This window comes from Mytilus californianus, unplaced genomic scaffold (assembly GCF_021869535.1).
Source record: "Mytilus californianus isolate M0D057914Y unplaced genomic scaffold, xbMytCali1.0.p SCAF_22, whole genome shotgun sequence".
Lineage (NCBI taxonomy): Eukaryota > Metazoa > Mollusca > Bivalvia > Mytilida > Mytilidae > Mytilus > Mytilus californianus.
The window spans coordinates 2,859,859-2,877,846 of record NW_026262671.1 but is presented as its reverse complement, the minus strand read 5'-3'; positions in this window follow the sequence as shown (position 1 = coordinate 2,877,846).

The window sequence follows — 17,988 nt, the reverse complement described above, 5'->3', positions numbered from 1 at the left end:
GTAATTACTCGTTGTCAATAATTATGGACATTTTGAAACGTACAAATATTGATTTAACAAAATGTACGCACTTGTCGATCATTGGATTATACGCCTAGATAGAAGGTTACGGAACTATAGATAGTCGCAATTTAGAATATATACATGTATATTGAATATACGAGAGAAACATCCAAAACCAATCTGATTTAAATACAGGTCGATATCTAAGTGTCTCATAAGTCTATTCTAAGGCTGGATATTTGATCTCTGTTTTTATTATGAATTGTTGTATATATATATTGTTTGATCAAATATGTGACACTATAATAAAATAATTATTTATTTATTTATTTATTTTATTTATTTCATTTATTTCATTAATTTTATTTATTTTATTTATTTTATTTATTTTATTTATTTTATTTATTTTATTTATTTATATCTAACTTTCTTTGGTTCATCAAAGTTATGCACATAGTAAAATCACAGATTTTTATTTCCATAAGATTATTTTGAACAGTTTAAGAAAGTCGTCATCATCTCAATGGTTGTGTATTATATATAATAATGTAATAATGTGAACATGGTTCTATTATACCTCATGTCAATTTTCCTGTTCCGACATGCATGTAATATATATGCCACTGGACGTACACTAATAATCCCCAAAAAGCTTATTTGAAAAAATGAAGAAACTTCACTCCGAATTGACTGATAGTAGATGTGTTAACGTCTGGTCAGCTAGAAGGTTGATTAACTTATTTAGTTAGCTTAAAAGGGAGGGGGGATAAACCATTCCTAATATTGCACTTGTGCATAAAATATTAAATGAGAGTAATATAAGAGAAAATATAAATACGAAAAGTCGCATATCTGGTAAAAAAAAGTCTCACGGGCAACTATAGAATTTCACGTACACTTGTCATTCTTAATCGAAATAACGGACAGTCATTAAAATACATGCATGTACACTTTGATAAAAAGGGGTGCTGCAGTTGCATATTATTCATCATAAATCTATTTCAAGTATATACTTTCCTGTCATTCTTATAAGTTAATGCAGAGACATGTAACTTTACATCTCTAGTTAACGACAATCAACCATATAAATATTTGAATCTGATGTGACTTACCGTTCATCTCTTTATTTTTTCATCTTTTTTTTTATTTGGGCAGGTACACAAACATTGTTATGTTAGATATACTGTTCCCAGGTTGGAAGGTTGGGGGGAATTTATATTGAGAGAAAAAAATATAGTCAGAATTTAAATCGTACCGGCAATTTCCACCTAAGACTCCTTTAAAATCATGAATGGTCATGCTTCACAATCATCAGAATTTTCTTTGCACTGGTACATTCTGTATCGGTAGTGATTTACCTTGACATTTCCGGGTATAACAGAGCTACTTGTATATTACCTGTATGTGGTTTGGTGACGTCCCATGAGGTCTTACGTATACAGGTTCACATTTATAATGGTTTCTGATATAACAAGGTTTTATGACATTCACACTTCTGCATGTTCTGTATACCAAATTCTTATCTTATTTTCAGACCAAACGAGGATATGAATATTTTCCAGGAAAAATATTGAGTATCAAAGTATCAAACTAATTTTGGGATTTTTTTCTTTCTTGGTATTAAATCACAGAAACTTAAAGAAGTTTTAGGTGTATTCTTGTCAGTTAAGACTGACATATATGTCTCTGGTATAAAGTGGGTTTATGAATGAATGAAAAGTCTTGAAAAGGTACAAGATATAAAGCACATTGAAAATTGATTCCTCCGGTCTGTCTCCATTCAAAAAAAAAGGAAAGTTGACGTTAGATTGATTCTGTTATTTTTTTTAAACATCGTTGGTCAAATAGCTAAAGTATGTATACGTTGTGAGATTTTAAATATTTTAATAAGGGCATTCCCGATTAGGTAAATGTAGATCGCTGTGGACGGACCAACCTATATTAATCATGTAACCGCGATAATTTTCTCTAAACATTGAAATATTCACGGTTAATACCCATGATAATTTGAAAAAGTAAGTACAGTGTTTGGTTTATACGCTCGTTTTCGTGGGCCATTTTTATTTGTAAAATTATTTAATTGAAAGTAATTCAGAATTTCGATGTTACAACAAAATACTCACCTATCTATTTTAAAATTAAGCTTACGCAAAATATAAAAGATATACATGTATATGACACTTTAATAAAATAAATTATTATTATATAACGGCGATTCAGGTATTTTACCACCATATTCCTCCCCAAATAAATAATTTTTTTTATCATTCATACGAAATGTTGTTCACACCTGTAACGGTGAACCGTGTTGGCTAAAATTCACTGAGTGAAGATCAAAAGAATAGAATTACAGAATGCTAATCTTTTAATTACCTTGAATTTAACCACGCATTCAACAGGTGGTCACTTAGTGTCACAGTACAATACACATTGTATTTACACAGTACTAGACTGAAGTAAAATGCATTTGTAAAACAATATCAGTTATATATGTTTGTTCAAAATATCCGTCGGAAAAAAAATTCATGAAAATATATTCTATTGTATGATTTACTTTTATTACTATAATCATATCAGAAATCCTTTAAATATAAATTGTACATTTTAATTTTGAAAGTTGCACGGCGGATCACTTTACTTTCTTAATTATTAGTTGGTTAATAGCTACGCCAAAAGTCGTCGATGCGCTTTAAATCGCGTTATTAGATGATTAACGAACAAGACTTACAACGAGATTTATTCACTCCCGGCATGCAAAAAGACTTAAACTACGTCACATAAGTCAGGAAGTTGGAATAAATTAAATTATTAATTCCCAATTTTCTTCTTTATTAGTGTTCATATCCAGATAAAACTTGGTAAATATGTTTTTTATGGTATTATGAACATAATAAGATGAAAAGTAAAAAATCGCGAATTTTCCCTTTAAAGACTTTTTAGAGAAACTTAAAAGCACTCATCTTAAGCAAAGGGATGCAGGATATAAAAGGTATGTTCGTTTTTAGTCTAATTCTAATAATTTTAACATTACTTTATGTCATATCAATATGCATTAAGAAATGAATCACATTAGTTACGTAGGATAAAATAAAATTGTGCAATACAATTTGATTAGAAATCAGTGTAATTCAATTTATTTCTCACAACAATACAACGATACATGTTTTGTTCTGAAATGTGAATAAAGACAGAAAGAAGGTGTATCTATTCAACGGAAAAGTAAGCGCGTATTCTGTAAAACATGCCTCATCGGGAGTAGAATTTGAATAAATCTAGTTTGTCCTAACTAAAGAATTTTGAAAGGCTGATTTAAATAGCAATACTGATCTTTTTTATTATTTCTATGGGCAGATTCAACGCTAAATTCCACAGCGACAATATGCTTCAGTGTAGTCCCTGTAAAGTTTCTCAATCAATGAAACAATTAAATTAAATTATTGAAGGTTGATTTGATTTTAATTCTGAATAAGGCCTGACGGGAACGTCTCATGTTTTCTTAGTGCATAAAGCTTTTACTAGAATGTGCCATAAACATAATCAAAAATAAGGAACGGAAAAAGTGGCAATCGCAAGCCATAATTCGTAGACAAATAGACAACACCATTGCCAACATAAATAGACGAGACACAGAAAAGTAAAGATTCACCTAATTGAACCCCTCCCCCCTTTTTTTACGACAGTACGACGTCATTTCATTTGACTGACAATACGTCATTAGGACGTCGCTGTTACGTCTATTTATGTAATTGTTAGGTAAGGTACGTAATTTTAAGGTCAGTAATAGGTTGTATCGATGTCGAAAATTACGTCAGGAAGACGTATTTGATACCATCCATTTCTACGTAAAAATAATGTTAGTTAGTGACGTAAACGAGACTAAAAATTACTTTTAAATTACGTTGTACTGACGTAGTTGTGTTTGCTTGGTTGTTTACGTTTTTACGTAGACAAAGAAAACGAACGAGATCAATTGCGATGGGCAGTGTTTTGAATATATATGTACTCCCTGATTTATTTATTTCTGTCCAGACGGCGGACTAATGTCTTATTCTTGTTACCTCGCTTCTTTCAGCCACATCTGACACCATGTTTCGGAATGGTGTGAGGCGATGAACACAAAGCCAGTTTCATTTGTTTTCTCTCAATCGATTTATGACTTTTGAACAGCGGTTTAATACTGTTGCCTTTATTCATTCTACATATTTAATTAGCTTCATCATAACAAGAGAAATGCGCATGCTACGTCAGCAAACTATTAATACATTTTGGTTGTGCAGGTCTATCGAAATTAATTCTGACTGAATTCTGATATGGAACAATTAATAGTCTTCTATTATAAATGATTCCCATGTCCCAATATATAAGATTTGAATTGAAAGCATATCCAAACGAGGTGCTAAAGGGACAAAAGACAAAATGTGACAAATTCCTTTCCCGCACATAACGAAACGTCCCGTCATTGCTTACATTTCTAAACTATATTCTACAATTTGTAGTTATCACCAACTTTATGTCTTGACAATTAGATTTTACAGTATGACTTTGTTTAAGTTGTCTTTCCTACATATAAGAACAATTCTAAAGTGACAAAATACCAATGGTCCTTAATTTTATTTTGCCTCTGGACCTAGATGTTAAATCACAAACTGACATTAAGTTCTGGTTTCTACCTTTAACTAATTACGACAACCTGTACCTGTAAAGTAATTTTCAAATTTCTATCAGTTCTGAATATATCATTTACATCTTTTTTTTTTTTTTTTTTTTTTTTTTCTTTTTACTCTTAAAGGAACAAGCTATAGGAACCAAAACACATAAAGATGGCATATTCTTGTTTACCGTGAGACTATTAACAACTTTACAAAATATGTCGTGTGTCAATATTATTAATCAACAAATCAAATATCTGGAAATCAGGAAATACAAAAGCCACATCTATCAATGGGGTGTAACAGGCACAAAATGGAATAAGTAAATATCTTGTAATATATTAATCACTAATCAGTGTTATCATCTCTTGAGATGTCAAGACAATATTTCTATAGTCCACTTGTAACCTTATCATTTGATCTGTTCTTCCATGTTGTATGTACTAAATCAACAATACTTTCATCCCTGACCTGTGATCAAACTGACAACAGTTCTGGGAAATTCTTATCTATATAGGAACATGTGTTAATCATTTAAAATAGTGTTCTATTATAAATGATTCCCATGTCCCAATATATAAGATTTGAATTGAAAGCATCTCCAAACCTCGTTACTTCGCTAAAATATCAAAATACTGCAAGCGCCACCTCAGCTAACAACATACCTATGATCCTTATCAATACTCAATTAAATATCTACACTCCTCCCTACCCTTAAAATAAATTAATTATTTTCTTTAATTCTTTTGAAAATAGCATTATCGTTATTACCATATGTGTTTTTTTGTTTCAAAAATAACTGTGGAAGACTAATATTTGTAGTATATATGCATTATTGTTTGGGAAATATCACTGAATAAAACCTTAGACCCCAAAAAATAAAAGTGTTTCCGTTAAATATTAAATTTACTTTAAAATATATATTAACTTTAAATCATATAACAAATTTCAACTACAGCTTTAAGTGATTATTGTAAAATTTCAACAACACCCCTAAAAACGTTTTGTAATGTACATTATTTGTAAATATTGGGACAACTAAAAAGCACATGATACTGATGACTGATATAACACTACATTCAAATACCAGACACTTACACCCTGAAGTATCTTTACCATAATCAAAATTGCATCTTTATCAAATAATTATCCAACAACTCTTATTGATTATAGAAAATTAACAAATTCTATAATTTCTAACTAACTTTATTCTTGTAATTTGTATTTTAATAACACAACAAAACATAACAGATCACTTAACTATTTCAATAACATGCATACTATATTTCAAACTATTATCTTAAAAATCCTTGTAGGTTCTGAACAAACTCGTTTCTTCCTGTCTCATTTAAATGTACACTATCTACAAGCCCTCTCTTTGAAATGTTCGAGTTATCAATAAAGAAAAAGTTAACCCTTCTACACAATTCTTTACTGTGTGTATTCAAATCATTAATTCTAGAGTTTACTACATCATTGCATGTTTTCTACATCCAGAGAAAACAAATGCTATATCAACTCACATATAGAACTGAAAACATACTTTAGATCCTTATTTGCATATTTTAATTCAATTTGGATGTCTCCAGGTTTAAAATGTTCATTTACATCATTAAAAACCCCCTTTGAAACTACATGTACTGTACATTTTCATAAACATCTGTCAAAAATCGTAGTATAGAATCTCCGATTAATAACACTGTAAGGATTTTTTTTTGTTTTTGTTTTTTTGTTTTTTTGCCTTGTAAAAATGGTTTTCGAGTACTTATCTACGCGAATATTATCGTCTCCAATGAATGAAAATTTTGCAGCACATAAATTGCACTGAAGGCCTTTTTTATCTGGTAATTTTTTTTTTTTTTTTTTTTTTTTTTTTTTTAAAGATACAACAAAACTCCTTTGTTCCCTTTATAATCAATAGTAACAATGTCTTCAGCATAAGATAATATAACAGTAATCCATGGCTTCACAGGTTTTAACTCGGGAAAAATTAATGTACATGTAATTTTTTTTGTATAATAAATTTGACAACTGCTGAGATTAAACAAAATGTTGGAAATGATTAATAAATTTCACTTGACTTGTAAATCTGTGCAAAGGCATCAACACCTGACGATAACGGTATTTAAGAAGGAGTTAAATGGGATATTGCAAAACATTCATTTTCTAACATAACGTTACTATCTAAAGAAAACATACCATACCAACTGTTTGTGGTCCAAATTTTTGTTGTATGTAAATCCAAGTTATTTTTGAAATAGATGCATCTGTCTTTAAATGTGCCCTAGACAAATAATCAGAAGGGTTTTTCGGAAGTATGAATATAAGACAAAGAAAGATGACAATTTTGTTGGAACGTTAACTGGAAAATATCTTGCATAATTTCAGTGATTAAGTTGTTTTTTGAGTATTTATTATTCCAAGCATAGACAGCTTGATTGTCTACTTCTGCAGTTACTCTCTTATTTATAATCAGTGTTTTTATACAAATGAGGCCTTTTTTTAATGCTAACGCTTCCTTAATCATGATAGTAGGTCTTTAGTTTCAACATTCCAATAATCAGAAAAATCATGTCTTACTTTTTCATTATTAAAAATAGCTCCCCAATTATAATCTGACGCGTCTGAAGAAAATGATAAAGACAATACATTATTACGTTTGTTAACCCAAGGGGAAGGCTTTGTCCAGTTATATATGAAACTCCAATATTGTAACTCTTTTCGTAGAGCTTCGTCTATAATAATTACCATAGGACCTTTAACAGCCTTTGAAATTGCCCTGTTACAAGTTAATGTATATAGTTTAGGGACCAGTTGAAGTCCGCCTCCGGGTGCGGAACCCTCCCGCCGTGATGAAGATCCATTGGTGGCCCCCTGCTGCCTTCTGCTCCCTGGTCGGGTTGCTGTCTCCCAGACACATTCCCCATTTACATTCTCAACTTTATTGCTCCAGGAATTGCAAAAGACAAAGTGATGCATATTCCTACAAATTTCTGGAGAATAGTAATGGGACAAGATGATTTTTTAAGGATAGATTCTCTAAGAGCACAAAACTTTTCCTTACGACTTTCGGTTATAAAAAAGGAAGCCGTAACTGCATTTATAATCATTCCTAAAATACAATTGACTGGGTAGGAATCAAAACTGACTTATCAATATTTAGAAAATAACCTAAATTTACAAACAATTTTACAGAATATTTTATGGCAAGAAAAATGGATTTCTTTCTTTAGAAAGAAATTGCCTGTAAAATTCGAATTATGATAAACATATGCAGAATTCTTCCAACTAAAAGGGAGTGTATTACAACAAAAATAATGACCTCCCCATTAAAAACCTAACAACGTTCTACTTGATTTCGTCACAAAAAGAATATCATACCCTGATTTATCATCTAACTATGTGAGATAAGCATTTTGTTTAATTGTTCTATGTCCACTAAAGTATCTAAATTAAATGGGGTATCTTTCATAAAACAGTTTGTTTCAGCAGGTGATGACAAGAGCGAAGTGACTAAAAATCCCACTGTCTCATGATTTTTAGGGCACAGAAATCTCTGTAACACCATTGAATAAAGTTCTCTATTTGATGACCGACCCTTCTAGGTACCTCGCCCGGGTGTATAAGTTTTAGTTGTAAAGTGTCAACATTAATTTTTCTTGACCTAGCTGCATATTCTTTGATCTAGTTGCATATTCTTTGACCTCCCTCAGAGCTTGTTCTACTACATTTACATTTGTCTCTTTATTCAGAATTTCAATTTATATTAATAACTGGGTTGTCTCCAATGTAATAAAAAAAAACTATTTAACCAGTAACCTTTTTAAAATGTTCAAAGTGATTGAAACGTTGGCATTTCCCAGTTAAATGAGAAATTTCGGAATCACTTAGTTTTGACACGGACCTAGCAGACACTAATTTTTCATTTACTAGTATCTCTTTAGTAACTGTATAATATTTTATCATTTTATTCGATTTCCAGGCTACATGCGATTTTATGCACTCAGAACTTAAACCTAGCCATGTAATGTCAAGGCACACTTCTTGTACTATGTGGTGTATCATCTTCCCATGTATGCAAATCGGTTAGATGTGATTTTTAACGAGCATTAGCAGCAGCAGATGTGAAACGTACATCAGAAAGTGCTACAAAAAATGATGCAAATGGACGGAATAAATAGCCCCCTACAATCTCTAATTTACTCACTTTTACAACATTCTATATACTCTTGTAATACAGTCACAAGATGGAACTCTGTATTTACAGAATTATAAATAATAACTACCCTTGGGTCACTTATATCTATAGTTTACCCTTCATCAGTGAAATTATAAGACCTTCTTCCTTAGGTAACCAACGAACTTGGTCAGTCAACACTGAACCGAGGTCTCCTGCTTTATCACCGGTAAAAGACAGCATGTTGAAAAAAGGTCTTATCATGAGGAAGTATATACTTTTGAAATATCCCTATTTTTTTTTTAGACATTTTATATTATATATATCTCGAAATCAGAATTAACTTATTTGAAAAAAGTGGCACTGCATGTTTTGGTGTGGCGGCTGCTAGTGATTGTTCTAATTTTAAAGCTGATAAGTACTTTTTTATAATGGAAGATGCTGCTGGATTACCTAATCCTAAAATGTCGTTCCAATCTGTGCCACGACCGTGATCACGAAAAATTGCTCTAAACAGATCCAGCTAAAAAGCGGAGGGGACATCCACATTGAAATTTTCCTTTAACTCCCCTATTTTTACATTGTGCCTTATAAATTTGAATTTTTCCACTATTATCTTTGCATACCAAGAATTTGCTTATGTCAGATGGTAGGGCGTCATTTAATGATTTTTGAGGATTTAGATCACTTAGAAGTGATGCTATATTCTTTTTGTAATACTAGTTTCTGTTTAGAATATTTTTTACTCTGAAGTAAAGAGTCTAATTCAAGTATCCTGACATTTAAATCTTCTTCTCTTAAATACATCTCTCCTGATGCACAATTATCACATGACTCTGTAAAATCGGAAACAATTTTAACTATTTAACAAAATATGAACATGAAAGAAAACGTGTACACATACACATTCATACGTGTTCACTATGATGACTTTTTATGTGTCAATCTTAACTATAATTAACTACCAGATAAAATTTAAAACAAAACTAAACATCAATTTGTCGTTAAAAAATCTTAACTTAAAAATTATTACAAGACCATCTCCATAACATACAGCTTTATCATTTATACAAATTTTACATGAGATTGTTATATCTTTTTATTTGTCACATCTTATACTTTTCCTTTATCATAATTTATCATAAATGGCTATTTCACTGAAATACACATTCCTCTGTCTATATCCATACCGATATGAAATTCCTGAAATCTGTCATTTCCGTAAAATAACTTAACTTCTACTATGTTGTTTTATCTTTTCTACAAATATCTCTCTCCTTTTTTTTTTAATTTGGACCATTTCACTGAAATGATGTCTAAACTACCACATATATATAAACAGAACCACTGTGGATTTTAATGAAATTGTTATCTTCCTCATACACATAATTCTTTAATGTATACAATTTTGACCATTTCACTGAAATGAGATCTAAACTACCACATGTCTTATTCCTTAGATATGCCCACTGTGGATTTTTTAATGTTTTCTTTCACACATCGTTTGTAATTCCCTATACTATACAAGTATACCTGCTCCCATAATATATTTTTTTGAAATTTTGACCATTTCATTGAAATGAGGTCGAAACTACCACAGTTCCCGTTCAAATAAGCATGTCCACTGTGGATTTGTCAAAAACCTGCATTACAACTCATTTACTTTTTGAAGGTATTCTGCATTTTTGAATCAACAGATTCACAGACACACCTGCTCAGGAGTACCCCTGATTCCAAATTAAAGCCATATTCAACACTTCTAATTACTAAATAGAGCTCAATACTCTCTATTAACTCAACCTCTGCCTTCACATATAAAATGTAACTTCATATGGCAACTTGTAATGCATCAAACCATGGAGCTTGAAAATAAAATTACTTCATCAATAATTGCATAATTTTAACTTACTGTAGGTTCGCCAGATTTCTTTTTATTTGGTTATCTATCATCACTCCATGCTTTTCTCTTCTTTTTTCTTTTTTTTCTTACTTCCTACTATAATCGGATTTGGCATTTGCCAATTCTATGCCAATATGACAAAGTCTTATTAGGTCACTTGCTTCGAGTTCCTTATTTAAGATTTTTTCAACTTTAACAGTTGAAACGGACAAAACAGTTGTTTAATTTTACATCACTTAAAGTCCTTAAATCTTCCTCCTCTTTAAAGCTATTGGTTTTATCATAATGAACATCATTGTTAAACTTCATTATAAGTTAAAATCTAAATACATTTCAGCACTAAACTTTGAAATTTCTTTGTCCAGCAGCATAATTAGATATACTAAGTATATACCAATTCTATCTAAAGATAACGATGCTTACTGACCAAAGCCTGTGATCAAACTGACAACAGTTCTGGGAAATTCTTATCTATATAGGAACATGTGTTAATCATTTAAAATAGTATTGTTACACAGCGATTCAGATTCTTTTTTGAAAGTACAGGAAAAGTACAATGAAAAAAAAAATGAATGTATAAGAATGTTCATCAAAGGATCTATAAAACCATGAAAATGATAAACTAGCAGAAGCAAGTACATCACACAAAAAACATGTGATATAAATTACTAAAGTAAGTAATCATTATCATTTACAATATACCCTTCACTATAACAATGCTACCAGTAATGAAATAAAACTACATTAACAATAAACAAAATAGCGAAATACAGCTTTTTGATAATAAGACCAATTCGAAGTATATCATCGCGGAATGGTAAGGACAATATTGCATCCTTAAGTCATTTTTTCTCTGCTGGAAATTTGTCTCATTAGCAATCATAAGACATCTTCTTGTTCTTTTATCATGATTTCTTGGTTTGTTAATTATGGTTTTCCATTGCCGCTTGGATTCATCGTAATTTTTTGTTAATCTGTGTGATTGTCGTCTGTCTGACGTAAATTTGTTTTATTTCTAAAAACCATGTAAAAAAGAAGTTGAAGATACAAATGGGACACTCAAGGCTCTAACTTCGACAGAAAGTGACAACGACATGGCAAAATGTAAGTCAATTCAGGTACTTTTGGGAGATAAACATGTGTTTGTGGTTCATTTTAGATAACGTGTCTATCTGTTGGGTGAAGGAAACTTCAGTTCTACTGCCGTGCTGCATGCAGTTTTAAATAAGAATTTTATCAATCGTTAAAATATTTGTTTTGTATAAATATTAAATATCCTAAATATAAATCATGCCAAACAATTCCATTGATTACAATATATTTCCACTCAAGAAATTGACAATATTTTTTTAACTTTAGAATGCGAGGTTTATTTTAGTAAACGTGATAAAGTGGTAGAATCTGTTTCCGTAATGACTAAATTAAAAAACTCTGGATGAATATGACAAACAATTACCCGAGATAAATTTAACCAACGTGATAAACGTTCATCATAATTCATCAAACTGATCAGAAATGATTTAAATTCATCTTGAATAAGACACATTATTCTAAAAATATTCGCTTTTCAGTTGATAATACACATGGTTGATACCGATTAAAAGAGTAAATTAAGGTACAGATATTCAAATGTTAAAATATGGTAGTAAGCAAAACGTAGATATAATTAAACAATTGCAAGCGATACGGAAGATACCAATGCAATATTCAAGCTAAGAAGTCGAAGACAAACTGGTAACGCTCCGTCAAAAACACATAAAAGACTAAAAGACAATCAACAGTCTACAAAACTCAACCTTTGGAAATAATAATAGGAACAGCAAGTTCTGGAATATCGCATCGACTCTGAGATATTTATTCCATATGCAAGCACTGCTAAAAGGTTGCAACATAGAAATGGAAAGTTCACAATTAAGTTGTGATTTATTTTTCTTTCTTAAAGTTTTGTTTTCAGTCGACTTTCATTGGCAATTTTCAAATGTAAGTGAAGGAAAATCTAGTTTTCATCTTTGGTTGAGATTTCAAGGGAACATAGAACAATAGATCAAACATATGAATATTCAGGATTTCCTTTTTAGCAAGTGTCATAAGTTATATGTTAAGTCTTCAAATGAATCGCCAATACTAGTACTTAATTCCTTTATCAAGCAGGTTATGTAATGTAATTTAAACACAAACACATGTTGTGTGGGGCTTTATCTTGGGGACAACATCATATTTGTCATGTAAGCAGGTCAGGTGCTCAGCATTATTTTGGTCTTTTAAGATCGATGTACCATGTGTATTCACAGACATATTCAGTTTTGCTAAATCTAATTTGTATCAACCACCTCACAGCATTAACCCCTTTAAAAACAGCTTTTAAGTCTTATGTTTCAATATTACCTATATGAGCTCCTATACTAATTGATGGAATAAAAACAGTATGTATACATTATTTTTATTATATACTTAGTAGTAATACAGGTAAATTGTATGTCTAATACCATCAATGGCTATACAACTTATCAGCCATCCGTGATGATATCGATTTCACTCAAGATTGCAAAGGCTTTATCACACCCCTAATCTGTATGACGTCACGTCGTCTATATTAGTCACGGTTGCAAAGGCTTTACCACACCCGTAATCTGTATGAAGTCACGTCATCTATATCAGTCACACTTGCAAAGGTTTTATTGCATCCATAATCTGTATTATGTCACGTCACGTGAAAAACATCAACTTTAGGTTAATTTATAACGTGTATATGATATGGATTCTCAATACCACATCGTATCAAACCCCAACCAATATAATTATAGTGGTGTCTTGGGGATATACGGATGTGATATTGCAAAAGCAATGTCATATTCTCTATGCATTATATATACTCTGAACAATTTATTTTCAAGAGCAAGATTACATGCATATAAAGAATGGAGCATGGCAGATTTTGTAACACTACGACAATTTATAATTTTGAATCTACTGCAGGCTCGTGTTGATATAAAAAAATAAATACATGTATTTACTACGCCATTTTTTAAAAAGTATGGAAGTCCCTTATCAAATATATTTTGGGTATTTCTCTAACTATCAGTATTTTGATTGTTATTGTAATAATTGAAGATTTGCAGATTGTATTTTCAATTACTTTTCTAATATTTCAACGACGACTGTATGCCGAAACATTTAGGGAATGTTTTAAATTATTAAATTAAACTACGAACGGAAACATCATTTTATGCAATTCTAATAGTTTTATTTACAGAGTTAAAGGTAACAGTTAAACAATCTTCAACTCGATTTCTATATTTAGTTCCATCTAACTATTTTCGACATTTTAAACGACAGGTTGATTGTCATACATTGTGTATCATTCAGAATGGGAAATATGATTTGTTCTTTGAACAAAGTTGGCACATCTGAAAATGAATGTCAACGTTTTGGTGAAACTTCGAACGCATCGGAGTTGTTCAAAAGTATATCTCTGAAACCTAGCAGGCCATACTATAACAAAGAAATGCTGGAACAGCGTATGAAAGACATAAGGAAGTCAATTATTTATATCAGAGAAAACTGGGACAAATATAGTGAGTTCAAATTAGATCTCAGAAAAACATTGAAGGATATCGATTTTTCAACTAGTGAAATTCAGCTGATTTTTGATGCAATGTTTGATGTACAAAGAAATTGGACAGTTCCTGAATCTGAAATAAAGGATTATAGTTTTGATGTTATCAAACTTTATACCAGCGAAGAAGGATATAACAATATTTTTTCACAAGTGAATAGAGTGTTTCGAATTGACAGCGCTGTAAATTCAGACACCTTCGTCCGGTCAATGGTTTTTTTTATAGAATTGCTTAATATAGATTTGTTTAATTACTGCAAATGTCAGCCAAAAGTAAACAATTATAAAGGAACCATGTTTAGAGGAATTGCACTCCCTGTGGAAGACATTAAAGCATTTACAGATCTGCTAACGTTATCTATATCTGACCGATATATTGCAGTCCCACTAGGAATTTTGTCCTCAAGCGAAAGCATAAAAGTTGCAGTTAAATTCATTAAGGGACAATTGAAAACCAACAAATCTCTCGTACCATTGATTTGTAAAATTCATGTAATCCAGCTGAAACCATCTCTTCTTGAAAAATATAATACGAAATTCCCTAAAAGCGTTGTGAGTACTATATGTGCCGTGGATATCAAAGACATTTCAGTTTTCAGACGAGAAAGTGAAGTTCTTCTTCGTGGTCCTTTCTTTCAAGTGCTTCGTGTTCATTTGCCAAAAATGAAATACAACCTCGAGTTTCACCCTGAAATTTTCGAAATGGTAATGGTTAATGCAAATCGTGATCACATCAGCACAATGCAACTTGGAGACGATTCCGATATTGCTCGTAAAATATTTGGAACAATGGTTGCAATAACAAGAAGCGAATTTGCCGTGAAATTTTGTAAAAAAACCAAAATGAAAGTTGATGAGGAGGCGTTTTCGACACTTTTGCGGGAAAAGGAAGATGAACTTCAAAATTTGTTAGATTAACATATATTAGATAGTTTGACGAATTTTTTCTGAAAGAAATATTCAAGTTAAAAAAATATAATTAGATCATTTTCATCTTCAGATTCATTTTTTATCGAGGCATTAACATTTCTGTTTGTTTGCTAAGCTACAAGAAATGACTTTGGTAAATTACAAACAGTTTAATACACTTTAACTTGGAATAAAACACAATAAAATTTCAAAATCTATGGCGGGAGCAGCGATAGCACAGTGATATTTATCTTGTCAAAAAATGGTTGACTTTACTCTTCTATCATGTGAACACTCTAGTAACCTACTGCAAATGTTCATTATGTTAGTCTTGCCTCGTATTTATATAACCAACTCAATCAAACAGCATCATTATCAGCATTGGACTTATAGTTGAACAGGAGGTTTCCAGGTGAATACATTTTTATTCCGCAGTCACAATTTAGGTATTATTAACCATCACATGGGATTTAATTATGTGAGACATTTTTAGTAGATAAGTTTATTATTACAAAGAATCAGGGTTCCAATTTCATTGGTTTGTTTAGATAGTATTTAAGGCCTCTTTTTAATATCTTGCAACATGTATGGATGTATTTTTTTTTCCGACTCCGCGTTGCCTAAATAAAACTTTGTTGGTTATAACATACCGAAAAGAAGTATTAAAACAAATTGTCGGAGCATAATATGTGTGTGTCATATTGCCTTGTTAAATTTTGAAAAAAATCAAACATAGAAGGTAACATGCCATGAAATAATTATATTCAATCTTAAAATCTACATTTTGATCATACACAAGCTTCAATTGTATTGAAAAAGTAAAAGAAAAAGAAATGACTTGGTTTTTAAATGTTCATGTGTTCCAATCTGTCAAGAATGTGTATTCAAATTACAAGGTAAAAGTAACAATTTCGATTTTAATGATCCTTAGGATATTTAAACTAGAAAGAGGAGCGCACCAAAATAGATTTTTATTATTTTGATGAATAACTTCACTTAAATTTTAAAAGCTGTAAAAATACGTTACTCTTTTGAATATCGATCGACTATATGTGTAATTGATGTACAAAGATATATGTGGTTATGTGTAAAATAATGGCGTACAATATACAAGAGAGCAGATTTAAGCGATTTGCTGAATTTTCAGATATTCCGGAGATTTTAAGTGCTAAACTAAACGACATTAGACAATTTTATAACGGTGAAACATTAGCAAAACGAATGGCTGATATACGAGAATCTATTGTTTATATAAGAGAAAATTGGACACAATATCCATCCATGATCAAATCATTGCAATCAAACGTTGAAGACGTTAACACAAGCAAGAATGTGCAAACACTGCTAACAAATATATACAATTCAAAACCAGACTGGACAGATGTTAATGACCGTGAGCTTTTCAGCGTTGTTCGCCTTTATACATCAGATGAGGGCTATAGCAAAATATTTTCGAGAATTAACCGTATTTTTCGTGACCAAAAATCGACGGAAAATATACCATTGATTCGATCAGCGGTATTTTTGGTGGAACTCTTGAATATTGATCTGTTCAAATACTGCAGTTTGAAACCACAATTTTTCCGGAACCGTATACCGTGGATTAGCCTTGACCAGAGAAGATTTACATTCGTTAGAAATACTGATGACAAAGCCAATTTCAGATCGATATATTGCTGTTCCTCTTGGCCTTATGGCAGCATCTACAGATGAGAAAATTGCTGAACAATTCATAGGAAAACTAGAAGACGAGAATATATTTCCGGCTATTATGAAGATCCATGTCATAAATATGAAAGAAAACAATCTTAAATTATACACAGATAGATATAACAGCGTTGTTTCAACAATTTGTGCAGTTGATATCAGCGAATTATCTGGTTATCCGGAAGAAAAAGAAGTATTGCTGCGCGGACCCTTTTTTCAACTACTTGGGACTACCGTTTTCAAATGTAAAAGCAAAAATGAGCTGCATGTATTTGAAATGGTAATGGTTAATTCAAATCGAGATCACATTTCGACCATGCAGCTAGGGGAATCTAGTGGAGAGGCTAGGAAAGTGTTTGGGTAATTAAACTCCGTAACAAGATGTGAATTCGCAATCGACTTCTGTAGTAAAGCAGGTCTCACGGGTGATTAAACACTATATAGATCAATGTTAACTAGCGATTTACAAAAACTGCAAACATTATTATAGACATGGAACACGTAGCATCAATAATATAAATTCCAATTTGTTTTTTATCATCAAGATCATGTTTATATTCAAGATTACTTATATGTGTTTATTAATGTAGATCTTTTTTTTTAAATATCCAGATAGCTTATATGTGTTAATCCATGTAGTTAATTTTTATATTCAAGTTAACCAATAAGTGTAAATCAAAGTAGATCATTCTCATTTTCATAATATATTGTTGATGTGGTTCATAAGTGTTTCTCGTTTCTCGTTTTTTTATATAGATTAGACCGTTGGTTTTACACTAGTCATTTTGGGGCCCTTTATAGCTTGTTGTTCGATGTGAGCCAAGGCTCCGTGTTGAAGACCGTACTTTGACCTATAATGGTTTACTTTTACAAATTGTGACTTGGATGGAGAGTTGTCTCATTGGCACTCATACCACATCTTCTTATATCTATTATATTCAATATTCTTTAATTAATTAATTGAATGCATAAAGTGCAGCAACAGACAAAAACATTATAAGCAAAAACCTTTGAAAAGATGATTCTA